Here is a 13,360-nt window from a genome sequence, read left to right as displayed (position 1 = left end):
TTAAAACCAATTATCTAATGTGCAATGTAATTTAACTTGTCTGTTTATTTGGGTTAATACACTAATTCCCTTTAGTATCTTTATGGAGGAGAAATAGTAAACAATTCAGTTATGGTATAAAACGTAAATAATAACAATAAAACGTAGACAATAAAAACGTGATGAATGATGAATCAACTGGTCTTTTGAACATGATTTTTAAAACTTGAACAAACTTGAACTATGTACAGTCATGAAGTATATTTATTTAATGTACTATAATATAGTTAATATCATAAATAAAATAGTTAATATCATACATAATTGTATTATGTATTATGCCCACTGCACTGCTCTGTATTTGCACTGGAGCCCTTGTAATTGCTCTGGCAAAACGAGTGTAACCATGTCATGCCTAGAAAGCTCTTTTCGAATTTTGAATTTGAATTTGATGAGTGGACTTGCAACGTAAGCAAAATACAGTTATACAAATATGTTCTTAAAATACGTTCCTTGAGTATCTGGTGGGGTTTCTTACTGTGAAATTAGTATTAAATTATTATTACATCCCCTTTTCATACTCAGCTGTTGTGTGTGGATTGTAAGTGTTATAATAACAACATAAATGGTGAGGTTTGTTTATTCTTAAATATGTTATGAAGTCCGAAGCTGACTTTCAATGTCTGTTGGTCGACGATTAACCGACAGTCGACTTGCTTGTGGAGTCTGCTTCACACAAAACTCTCCCGAATCTGTCCCATCTACGTCTGCGCAGACGGTGATGTCAGAGGCAGAATCCCGCAGGCGACGCAGAGTTTTGTGGAGTTACTAGAATACAGCCAGTATTTAGCTTCAATAAATATGTGATTGACACACATTCTATCCAATCAGAGGCAAAATGTTGACTGTCAGGGGGACGACCTGTCATGTAATTTGAGAAATATTTGATTGACACACATTCTATTCAATTAGCTGTGATGCATACATATCCTTTCAAGTCCTCTCAAAGGGATCCAATCAAGCCCTTGTGATACGTGAAAAGTTGGAAGATCATACTCACAACCTTGAAGATATAAATGAAAAGAAAGTAAATGCTATTGATCCCTCCCTCTTGATCCTTTTGGAAATATGTTTTTCATTAAATATTACAAACACTGAGATTGCTCTGAAGGCTATTGAATGGCCAGAAATGCATGGGAAACATGATGTGGCTGATCGACGCTACTATTTAAAACCAGATGACATTAGTTCTCAAAGGCAATGCTGGAAGTGTCAGCAAGCTTCTTCAGACTGCTTTGAAAGATGATGTTATGTATTACCAGCCTCTTTCAAGGATACATGGAGATCCTCTTATTCTTTGCCTGCAATCTGAATGGCAAAGAGAGCAGTTAGAAAAAATTGGAAAGAATCTAGTGTTTTTTGATGCCACATATTCAGGAATAACAAACTATGGCTATGCTCTCTACACTCTCCTCATCAAGAATGAGCATGGACATGGAGTCCCCGTGGCTTTCTTTGTAACTACCAGTGAAAAACAGGAACATCTTCAAATTCTTTTGGAAGTTATTAAAAGAAGAAATCCAGGGTTTTTACCAAGGTAAAATATATTTCAAAGTAGTATTTTTATTTTCAAAGAAAGTATACTAATGCAAATCATGAATCAAATTCATACCAAATTGTTCTATTTATATTTTTGGTTTAGGATATGATTGCACAAGGTTTCTTATGATTCATTGTGTAATACATTTTCCACCATTTAATATGTATGTCTATTGCAGTATGGCTTTATTTCTCTTGTACTAAGTATATATCTATTTGTTGACAATATTATTTATTTATAGAGGCTGGATGGTTGACAAGGACATCAAGTTAATTAAATCAATACAACATGTTTTTCCAAACACATCTGTGCTTCTCTGTTGGTTCCATGTTTTACAGGCATGGCTTTCCTTTTCTCAGTTTAAGAAGGTAGATTGTCATATAATTTTATTATATACATGTACAAGACATGTTTTAACTATCCTCTTTATGTCTCATCACAATAATTACAGTTTGGACTGTGATGATTAATAAATAGTTATGCCTAACCAGGATCTTTTCAACTTTCAACCATACCAAATAAAACTCTTTTATCATGTAAACTCAGGCAGTTCACAGATGGCTGAAGAAAAAAGAATCCACCTTAAGTGGGCCTCAAGACAGTGGATTTCGAAAGGATGTAATCTAAACCATGTTCAAACTTAAGAACTGCAATACTGTAAGTATTCTATAACCACATCCATCCTGATTGATCTACAGCTCTCTGAGCAATTCTCTCCTCTTCATGCTGCTCTCTCAACTTTAGGTGGACAGCTTTAAATAGCTTTAAATAACATTTACCTCACCTGTCCAAAATGAGAATATGCGATGTTAAGGTTTAAAGCTTTATACATACTGTACAGCATGCTGTCCACACAGTACAGGTATAATTTCTGGACAAATGTGGATCACGTGATTACATAAATTACAGAACACATCGGTTAGTCACTCTACCTCTTACATTGTATCTTTAGTGATTTATTCAGTAATCTTTACTGTTCTTTTTAACTTCTCAATTACTCCTTTTTAATTTATCAGCAACTTACATTCCTCTCTACTTTCTGCATTCTCCTCCTCACTCACCTCAGCTATGAAGTCTTACTTCCAATCACTCTTTGAATCCTTGGTCAATAACCCCCCGCAAACTCTACTCCATTTTCTCCTCCCTCTTCACCCCCCCCCTTCCTCCCCCCTTCTCTCTCCTGCTGATGATTTTGCCTTCTTCTTCTCCTATAAGAGATCAGACATCCGCAAGCTCTTCAACAGTCTCCCCTCCTCTCCAATCATAGGAGTCACACTCGATTCTGCACTCTCCTACACTCAACACATCACCACCCTGACACGCACCTGCTGATTCTTCCTAAGCAACAAACGCCAAATCGGACCTTTCCTCAACGACTACTCGACTCGTCCAGTCCCTGGTTCTCTCCTGCCTGGACTACAACTCCCTCCTGGCCGACCTGCCTGCAACTGCTACCCACCTGCTCCAGCTCATCCAGAACTCTGTGGCTCGTCTGGTGTTCTCTCTGCCCTGATTTGCACATGCTACTCCACTACTCCACTCCCTCCATTGGCTCCCGATCTCAGCTCGCATTCAGTTCAAGACATTGACCCTCACCTACCGTTGTCTCAACCAGACTGCACCGAGCTTCCTTCGGATCCTCATCTCTCGGTACATTCCCTCCAGACCTCTCCGGTCTTCCTGCGCCAAAAGACTAACTTTGCCTCCTTTCCACTCCCCTTCCTCCGGAGCCCATTCATTTTCTTCCCTGGACTCTAAGTGGTGGAATGACTTTCCTACTGAAATCAAGCTCACTGCAGTTCAGTGATAAGCCCTCTATGCCAGAAGACTGGGTCTCCAGATGCTGCGTGATTAACACTGTACTGATTTAGAGGGGTTACGTCACTTGTAACATGCTCATTAATTTTGTTGAATGAGCCCCATTACATATACATGTTTAAACATTACAAAAAGTGTATTGCAGTGTGCTAACTTCCGCATTATGTAATTCTATTACTGTATGCAAATCTCACTTTCTCTCTCTCTCTCTCTCTCTCTCTCTCTCTCTCTGTACCATGATTCGTTGCGCACAGCATGATGGGAATTGAGTGGAGTATCTTCTTACTATAGAAGATCTTTGACTGACATGACACTCACCCACTATCAATACAACAGATTCCAACGAAAGGCGAAATCGGTTCACCAATCCCTTTGTAAGAAAATCCTGGCAAATCCACAGAGAGTGGCCACTCCAACCCCTTAGATATTACAATATTGGATTCACACAAGCGATGATTGGAGTGATGATGTGTGTGCGAGAGAGAGCGAGAATGCTGAGTTATACTGTGTCCTTATCAGCATGTAATGGCAATAAATAATAATAATAATAATAATAATAATAATAATAATAATACAAAATAAATCAAATATAGACCAGCAGCCCATGCAGGTCCAAACAGACTGGCCCACCGAAGTTTCTACCGCACTTCACAGTCCACCCCGAACTGTAACTGTTATTTAGTAGTTTATTCCCCTATGTGACTCGGCTCTCGTGTTAAACTGCACTTATATATATGTTTTCATCATACTTCTTGCTTTTACATTGCAGGTAGGGCTACTCGTGTTGTTTATTTTGATTTCCCCTATGCCCCCATGCCCTTAGCTCTTTACTATGACTTTACACCTTGTCTGCACTCATTAGCTATTACAATCTAGGATGTAAGACTTGTATTTTGTATGAACTTTATATTTTCCTGTGCACTTGTGTAATTTTGAACTGGTAATTGTTTTAGGTTTTGAACTACACTATATTATTGCACTTTTGTAATGCTCTTATATTTTGTAAGTCGTCCTGGATAAGGGTGTCTTCTAAGAAATAATTCTGCTGAAGAAGGCAAATTCTGCAGCAAATTCCGCGAGTGCAGATTTCTGGAGGGACTACATGAGAACATTTAATAAAATGTTTTGTATCACAATGAAGCAATTGAATAATATGATTGTTATCCCCCAACAAAAAATGTGCATACCCGCACTTTTATTGAACCAGTTTAAATGCTGTACTATAGCATAACCATACCATACTAATACTGTGTTTGACCCCCTTTCGCCTTCAGAACTGCCTTAATTCTACGTGGCATTGATTCAACAAGGTGCTGAAAGCATTCTTTAGAAATGTTGGCCCATATTGATAGGATAGCATCTTGCAGTTGATGGAGATTTGTGGGATGCACATCCAGGGCACGAAGTTCCCGTTCCACCACATCCCAAAGATGCTCTATTGGGTTGAGATCTGGTGACTGTCGGGGCCAGTTTAGTACAGTGAACTCATTGTCATGTTCAAGAAACCAATTTGAAATGATTCGACCTTTGTGACATGGTGCATTATCCTGCTGGAAGTAGCCATCAGAGGATGGGTACATGGTGGTCATAAAGGGATGGACATGGTCAGAAACAATGCTCAGGTAGGCCGTGGCATTTAAACGATGCCCAATTGGCACTAAGGGGCCTAAAGTGTGCCAAGAAAACATCCCCCACACCATTACACCACCACCACCAGCCTGCACAGTGGTAACAAGGCATGATGGATCCATGTTCTCATTCTGTTTACGCCAAATTCTGACTCTACCATCTGAATGTCTCAACAGAAATCGAGACTCATCAGACCAGGCAACATTTTTCCTGTCTTCAACTGTCCAATTTTGGTGAGCTTGTGCAAATTGTAGCCTCTTTTTCCTATTTGTAGTGGAGATGAGTGGTACCCGGTGGGGTCTTCTGCTGTTGTAGCCCATCCACCTCAAGGTTGTAAGTGTTGTGGCTTCACAAATGCTTTGCTGCATACCTCGGTTGTAACGAGTGGTTATTTCAGTCAAAGTTGCTCTTCTATCAGCTTGAATCAGTCGGCCCATTCTCCTCTGACCTCTAGCATCAACAAGGCATTTTTGCCCACAGGACTGCTGCATACTGGATGTTTTTCCCTTTTCACACCATTCTTTGTAAACCCTAGAAATGGTTGTGCGTGAAAATCCCAGTAACTGAGCAGATTGTGAAATACTCAGACCGGCCCGTCTGGCACCAACAACCATGCCACGCTCAAAATTGTTTAAATCACCTTTCTTTCCCATTCAGACATTCAGTTTGGAGTTCAGGAGATTGTCTTGACCAGGACCACACCCCTAAATGCATTAAAGCAACTGCCATGTGATTGGTTGGTTAGATAATTGCATTAATGAGAAATTGAACAGGTGTTCCTAATAATCCTTTAGGTGAGTGTATATATATATATATATATATATATATATATATATATATATATATATACAGCTCTGGAAAAAATAAAGAGACCACTAAACATTGATTTCTGAACTTGGAGTGGTCTCTTAATTTTTCCCAGAGCTGTATATATCTGTATATTCTACAATTAGCTTCTACTAGCTTCCCACATGAAATTATATATATACACCGATCAGCCATAACATTATGACCACCTGCCTAATATTGTGTAGGTCCCCCTTTTGCCGCCAAAACAGCCCTGACCCTTCGAGGGATGGACTCCACTAGACCTCTGAAGGTGTGCTGTGGTATCTGGCACCAAGACGTTGGCAGCAGATCCTTTAAGTCCTGTTAGCTGTGAGGTGGGGCCTCCATAGATCAGACTTGTTTGTCCAGCACATCCCACAGATGCTCGATTGGATTGAGATCTGGGGAATTTGGAGGCCAAGTCAACACCTTGAACTCGTGATTCATCAGACCAGGCCACCTTCTTCCATTGCTCCGTGGTCCAGTTCTGATACTCACGTGCCCATTGTAGGTGCTTTCGGCAGTGGACAGGGGTCAGCATGGGCCCCTGACTGGTCTGCCGCTACACAGCCCCATACGCAACAAACTGTGATGCACTGTGTGTTCTGTCACCTTTCTATCAGAACCAGTATTAACTTTTTCAGCAATTTGAGCTACAGTAGCTTGTCTGTTGGATCGGACCACACGGGCCAGCCTTCGCTCCCCACGTGCATCAATGAGCCTTGGCCGCCCATGACCCTGTCGCCGGTTCACCGCTTTTCCTTCCTTGGACCACTTTTGATAGGTAATGACCACTGCAGACCGGGAACACCCCACAAGAGCTGCAGTTTTAGAGATGCTCTGACCCAGTCATCTAGCCATCACAATTTGGCCCTTGTCAAAGTCGCTCAGATACCTATGCTTGCCCATTTTTCCTGCTTCTAACACATCAACTTTGAGGACAAAATGTTTACTTGCTGCCTGTTGAACTGCATTTCTTTCCCTATGTGTCTGTGTGAGCAAGGTCACTGTCTCACTGTCTTACTGTGCTATAGTTCAACCCTGATACCTAGAAGAACAGAGTCTGATAAGAACCAGTTTTCACCAGCAATTTGGGCTTGATACATCATACAAACCCCCCTTATATTAAACATTACATTTTCCCCGGTTTAACCATATATGGGTTTTCCTGAGCAGTTGCCAGGCAGGGACCGAGCTTGCGCTCATCACGGGACAGACATGTGGTCCATGTTATCTTTCTCTCCTGTCTGATCTGTATAAATGTGCCTGTTTGAAACTGTATCTTTGGAGAGAAACCTCGCGGAGACCGACTCCGTGTGTCTTTCTTCCCCAAGCTGCTTGTACGAATAAACTTTCTGATCAACACTCAACACTCTCTCAGCCGGTTTTATTAAGAGGAAAATATCCACAAAGAAGTTGGATTCAACACTGCCTAATATATCCCACCCACTGACAGGTGCCATGATAACGAGATTATCAGTGTTATTCACTTCACCTGTCAGTGGTCATAATGTTATGGCTGATAGACAGTTGTAGAAATTGTTAAGTTATGTATCAAGGAAATAATACATAGATAGATAATATAAAGATATTATGTAATCATAATTTAAATATACAATTAGAAAGTTCAGCTAAAAAACGTTTCGGCACCTATCTATTAATTAATTACTGAAGTAGTATCCTATAACACTAGGAGGTGATATAAACGAACAATGTATTTCAGAATTATTATTATTATTATTTTAATTAAATACAGAGACAGATGACAAGAAAAGACTGCGTAGGTACTTTTTCGGTCAAAGGTAAAGGCACTGAATGCTGATGCTGAAGTGTGTCCCATTGAACGCTTTTAGCTTCACCCTACACCCTACAACCTCGCTCACTCAAATGCACACTCTGTGACATCAGCACAACATCACGCGAAGTGTACACTTGTCGAAGGGTGTAGGAGGCAAGTGTGTGATTTGGGATGCAGCCCTAGATCTGTTTGTTTACTTCAGGCTTACTAAATGTGTGAAAAACATAGAATTAAGAATATGACTTGTAATCTACACATTCTGTTATTATTATGTTTGAATTTCTCTAAATATTTCATATACAAATTGTATTAATATATGTATATAAAACATTGTACATTACATTATTTGTCATTTAGGAGATGCTCTTATCCAGAGCAACTTACATTTGTATCCATTTATACAGCTGGGCATTTTCCTGGAGCAATCTAAGTGAAGCACCTTGCTCAAGGGTATTTTAGAGTGTAAATTACTACTTGAAATAAATGGAAAAAATAGCTTGCATGTGATTAAATTAAGCATATGAGTGTTGTCTTATTTATTTTTTTCTGTAGAATTTTGTCAAGTGCAAAGTTTCTTGGACCTATCAAATAAACCCCAAAGATATTGTCCTGTCCTCCTTATACATATCTGAGTACAATTTGACAGGCAGATTAACACCTTCCCACATCAATGCGCTGGAGACAGATTTTGGTTTGACTGAGAAAGGGTGAAACTAAAAATAAAGCACAATAATCACTCAGATTATTTTATTACATAATCTTGCTCATAACAACACACAAAGAAACAGCTTAGAAATTAGCTGAGGCACATGGTAACTAAAGTGTAGATAGTGTTGTAGCGTTAAGGGGGGGGGGTGTATTTTGATAGAGCATTTTAGCTCTGAACTGAAGCTCTGATCTAAAGAAGACCTCTCCCCCAAAGTTATCAGATTTCCTGAGCTCATCGGCACGTGAACTGTTCTATATGAAAGTGGCAGTCTTGGGAGGATGGCACCAAGAATGGGCCAAATGGCTTGGAATCCCTGCTGTGAAATGTCTGGGGAATAGGGCCTGTAGGTAATAAAACACTTTGAAGTGGACGAGATCCCGGGCCAACCGGCATTTCCAAAAGATGGCATGGATTTACATTAGTCATGAATCAAGCCTCCTCCAATAGGACACTGGGGGCTGAAACCGAAATCCAATCTCACAAACTCAAGAACCAATCATCTATTGATCTGACAGGCGTATAAAGGGTAGCGCACGGCATCTATCACTCTCTCTCACCTGAACCAGTAACTTGCTGCCACAGCTCAACCTGTAGCTCTGATGCCAGAACGGAAACCAGAAACCAACTAAGTCTTTGCCGGCAACAGAAGAGTTAAACTGGGAGAAGGACATTGAGCCGTACGAAGAATTCTTTTAAAGGACTTTATTAAATAAAGAACTTTACAGACTGCGCTGCCCGCCTGTGCCCACCTGATCAGTGGAGTTTTACAGCTGGACAATTGACTAAGTCGACTGCAATACGAAAGTGTTCAGTCATTTAAATAGCTATTGAGTCTTAAGAAACTTGACACTTAGAAACGAACAGGGCCCTGCTTTCCTCAAAGACTTTGTCTTCAAGTAACTACGGTGGAAACCCTGCTTACAAAGAAGATTTTGTGCACAACCGCCTTCAAACCAGTGGAAAATCTGTTTGGAAAAGACTCTACTTTCACGAAACCCCAACTTCCAGGTGCATCGACTGAGTGGAAGTTATTGGACAAAGCCAAACCGGACTGCCTTTGTTCCAAACCACACGGACCTCGTGCCATGTGTTTATATTTGAGCCCGAAGACAGAGAGGCCTCTCTGCGACAAAGTTCAGATAAGTTTAAAAGTTTGGAGTTTATTATTCATGACATTTGAGAAATCAATTAGAAATGTTATTCTGTGAGTCATAAACTTTAGAATGTGTAATATAATTTAGTATTTTCTTAAATATAAATGAGTGCTGTATTAAACTGTTTTGTTTGACAATTTTAGAAAAAAAACGCAGAGAAATATCTTCTCATTCCTGTTTAACTGTTTAGTCTGAAATTGACACATGTTAATAGACACCAGATTATAGGTGGCTCTGCCTATCCTTAATCATTGAACAGTAATCAATTAGGGAGAATTGTGGTAACAAGAAATGATAGGATCTTTCTCGACACCCAAACGTAAATGAGACTGATATATGTATAACGAGAAGTTATTTGATTTAAATACTAACTTGCATTAGTTATTTAATGTCCGACTAACAATACTAATGAGAGACTCACTTTCGTCTCACTAACTGGTATTGTAGTCAATGTGTTTGTAATTTTGTGTAACATTTTGTGTGTTATCATATGTGATTCCATGGTCGTTGATTTGGTCACGGAAGTGATTTGTCTTTGATTTGTTGATCTTGAGTGAATTTTTATTAGTTTTTCCCTTTTTGTATAACTAGTGTAGTGCTACATTGTATCTTTGTTTTTAATAAATTTGAGAATTTATATCTTTGGAATTGGTGTCTGCGTCCAGTTATTACAGAAATTGAGTTCTACAAGATTCTAAGATTCTTGATAAGGTGATACTTAAATTCACTTCTTTAACTGAAATGTATAAGTGTACCTTACGCTACAGTGTTGTGAATGGCCTAGAACAGCAATAAATGAAACTAAAGTAATATACGTAACATATGTAATATGTAACATACAGAGTTAATTACTTCATAATATGTTTAAAATATACTTAACAGAAATATAATAAAGAATACTAACTTAAAACTGAACCTACTGCAGTACTAACATATTATCACTAAAATGCTTAGCAATTAAAGTTGTACTTCAGAAATAATCATTGATACAGTATGTTAAACAATCAAAGAATGCAGATACATATCAACGATGCTACCAAAGGCATAAACGTTCGAAGGATTGAAATGGATAAAGTACTGTACTGTAAAGCTAATGAAAACAACATGTACAATCTTCCATGAGGCACTGAACCTTGACCCTTGACACATGACAGTGAAGATCACATGACATGAGCAGATCGCATACTTAGAATGAACAACAGGGGGAGACAAAAAACACCAGAAAATAAAATAATATGCATAACAGAACATATATACAGTGACAGTTGCTTGGGATGTCACTGCTGATGTTGGATGTTGGGATGCAGCACTGATGGAGTAGTGGAGAGGGTTCTGGACTCATGACGGCAAGGTTGTGGGTTCAAGCCCTGTTGCTTTACCCTTTATGTAGATTGCTCCAGTGAAATGCCCAGCTGTATAAATGGGTACAAATGTAAGTCACCCTGGATAAGTGTGTCAGCTAAATGACAAAAATAATAATAATGTCTGAGAAGATAAAAACAATTCTTTGGAGTTTTGACACAAATTGTGGCATTCAGTTTAAAACCTCGAAGGCCAAGAAGTCCAGGATAACAAGATTATGTGAAGGTATTTTATTAAGTGTTTGTATATTGGTATTGTGACCACACCTTTTCATTTTTATGTGTACGTTTCATTTAAATACACTAGTGTACTGCAGTTTACTGTTCAATTGTCTTACCCCCCAACCAATAAAGACTCAAACATTGAGAAATTCTAAGACTGGTGCAATTTTAATATTGTACAGCAAGGATTATCAACATTTCAGTCAAAAACACCTTTCACACCACTTTACTTAGCAATTAATCTGGAAGTTCATATTGAAACAAAAGCACTAGAATAATACAGATGCTTTGTCACACTTTGTATAATCTCATAATTAGAGGGTTGAGTGTATGTGTTATGTAGTTCGTAAAAAAAAAAAAAAAAGTTTTACATAAGATTAGGCACGGAACCTTTTTGTGTTTTTTACTGTGAAGGGAATAATAGCAATGTGAGGGGTATAATATGTTGCTTTCAAAATTATTACCTTTAGCAAAACAGTTTGTCATTGGATTCTGTTGATACATTGCTTTAATAACATCATTGTCACGTTTCGCGGACCGGGACCGGGTCCGTGATCGGGACATATGGTTCGGCGGCGGCCGGGGCCCGGATCAGGACCGGGACATCTGATTCTACGGCGGCGGCGGCCGTAATCTGGACATCTGGTTCGGTCGCTGCGGCGGCCGGGATCGGGGCCGGGATGGGGACCGGGATCGGGACCTCTGGTTCGGCGGCGGCAGCCGGAGCCCGGGATCGGGACCGGGACCTCTGGATCGGCGGACGGGAGAGCGGGCTGCTGTACGGGAAGGCGCTCAAGCACCTGGTTCACTTTGGCCATAAGCCCCTGGCCAGGGGTTGCTGTTGAAACTGACAAAACGTCGCCACGACTGCGGGAAATGAGGGGATATGGGAACAGAAAACCAGGCTTGGGAGGTGCAGGGCGAATAGGAACAGAGGGTGGAAGCAAGAGTGCACATGGTTGACCGGAATGTTAATAGACTTATTGCTGGTAGAGTGCTAAGAAAGGCAGGGAATTGGCGAATTGACAATCATAGTATTCTTATTCTCAATGAGAAACCCATGACATGTGCAAGACCATGCAAGAAGATGCCACCATTTATTTCCTGTGTTCAGGAATTTGCTGAACATCTTCAGAGAAAGGTGACATGCAATGTCAAAGAAGAGCTGTTCAGAGTAAAGAGTTCACAGTAAATTCTATAATAACTCTAGCTTGTGTTATGAGGCTTTCATTCTGCAAGCACAGTAAAAAAAACACCATGTATTAAATTTTTAAACATAAGCTTTTATACTTTATTACATAGTATTTCTAACTTTGTACTCATTTTATGTATATTGTTCTATTTTACAGAAGCCTGATTGAAGATATACTAGAACTGATTGAGCACCAGAAACTGCTAGCAGGATACAACCTCTTCACCCGTCCACCACCTTAACCTGATTGATATTAAAGGAAGAAGAGGCAATTGTTCAAAAACGAATTTAGTGCAGGAACCTGAAATGAAAAGTTAATTTACGTTTTGAGGCTGGTCTTTTCTTTGATAAACATCTTGCTGCAATATAACACTGATTGATATTTTGAGATTTTGTGAAAGGACCTGGCCCCTTATTATGTTCTAAAACATAGTTGTGCTCAGAGCTTCTGTTTAATGTAGAACATGCTCTTTGTATTGCTTATCTGTACGGATGTAATGGTGTAATCCTCCTTTTATTCCCCTTAGAAATAAAGGAACGGAAAGCAATTGTGAGAGCTTTACAGAGTGCTGAATGTAATTCTCTACTTGCATGGAATTCAGAAGATTTACTCCATTGGTAAAGGTCCTCAAGCATACTGATGCATTTTCCACTGAGGTCAGTTTCTGTGGAAGCTCGGTAATCACTGTTTTCACTGATAACTGATTTCACACTCTCTGTATCATTAATATCTGGTAATGGTTTGGGTTTGTTTTTCAAAATATTTACCAACTGAAGACAGCTACATGGCATTTCAAAACTGCTGGCATTACACGTGCATTGTCTTGATCTTACATCAACCACACCGTGTAGTCCACTAAAATGGCTCTTAACAGTGAGGTGAGTATCATCCATCATATCATTTTCATTTTCTAAAATAATATGTGCTGCACGATCACAAAGCTCAAGCATTGACTGAGACCCTGGTGCTCCTTCATCACATAGCAGTCTGAGCAGATGCAGATGTTTGCATTGTCATCCTAGTCCAGAATGAGCACAGCTACAGATCTGTTAATGAAGTATCACAGTGT

This window comes from Amia ocellicauda, chromosome 5, assembly GCF_036373705.1.
Source record: "Amia ocellicauda isolate fAmiCal2 chromosome 5, fAmiCal2.hap1, whole genome shotgun sequence".
NCBI lineage: Eukaryota > Metazoa > Chordata > Actinopteri > Amiiformes > Amiidae > Amia > Amia ocellicauda.
Note: the sequence above shows the minus strand (reverse complement) of the source record.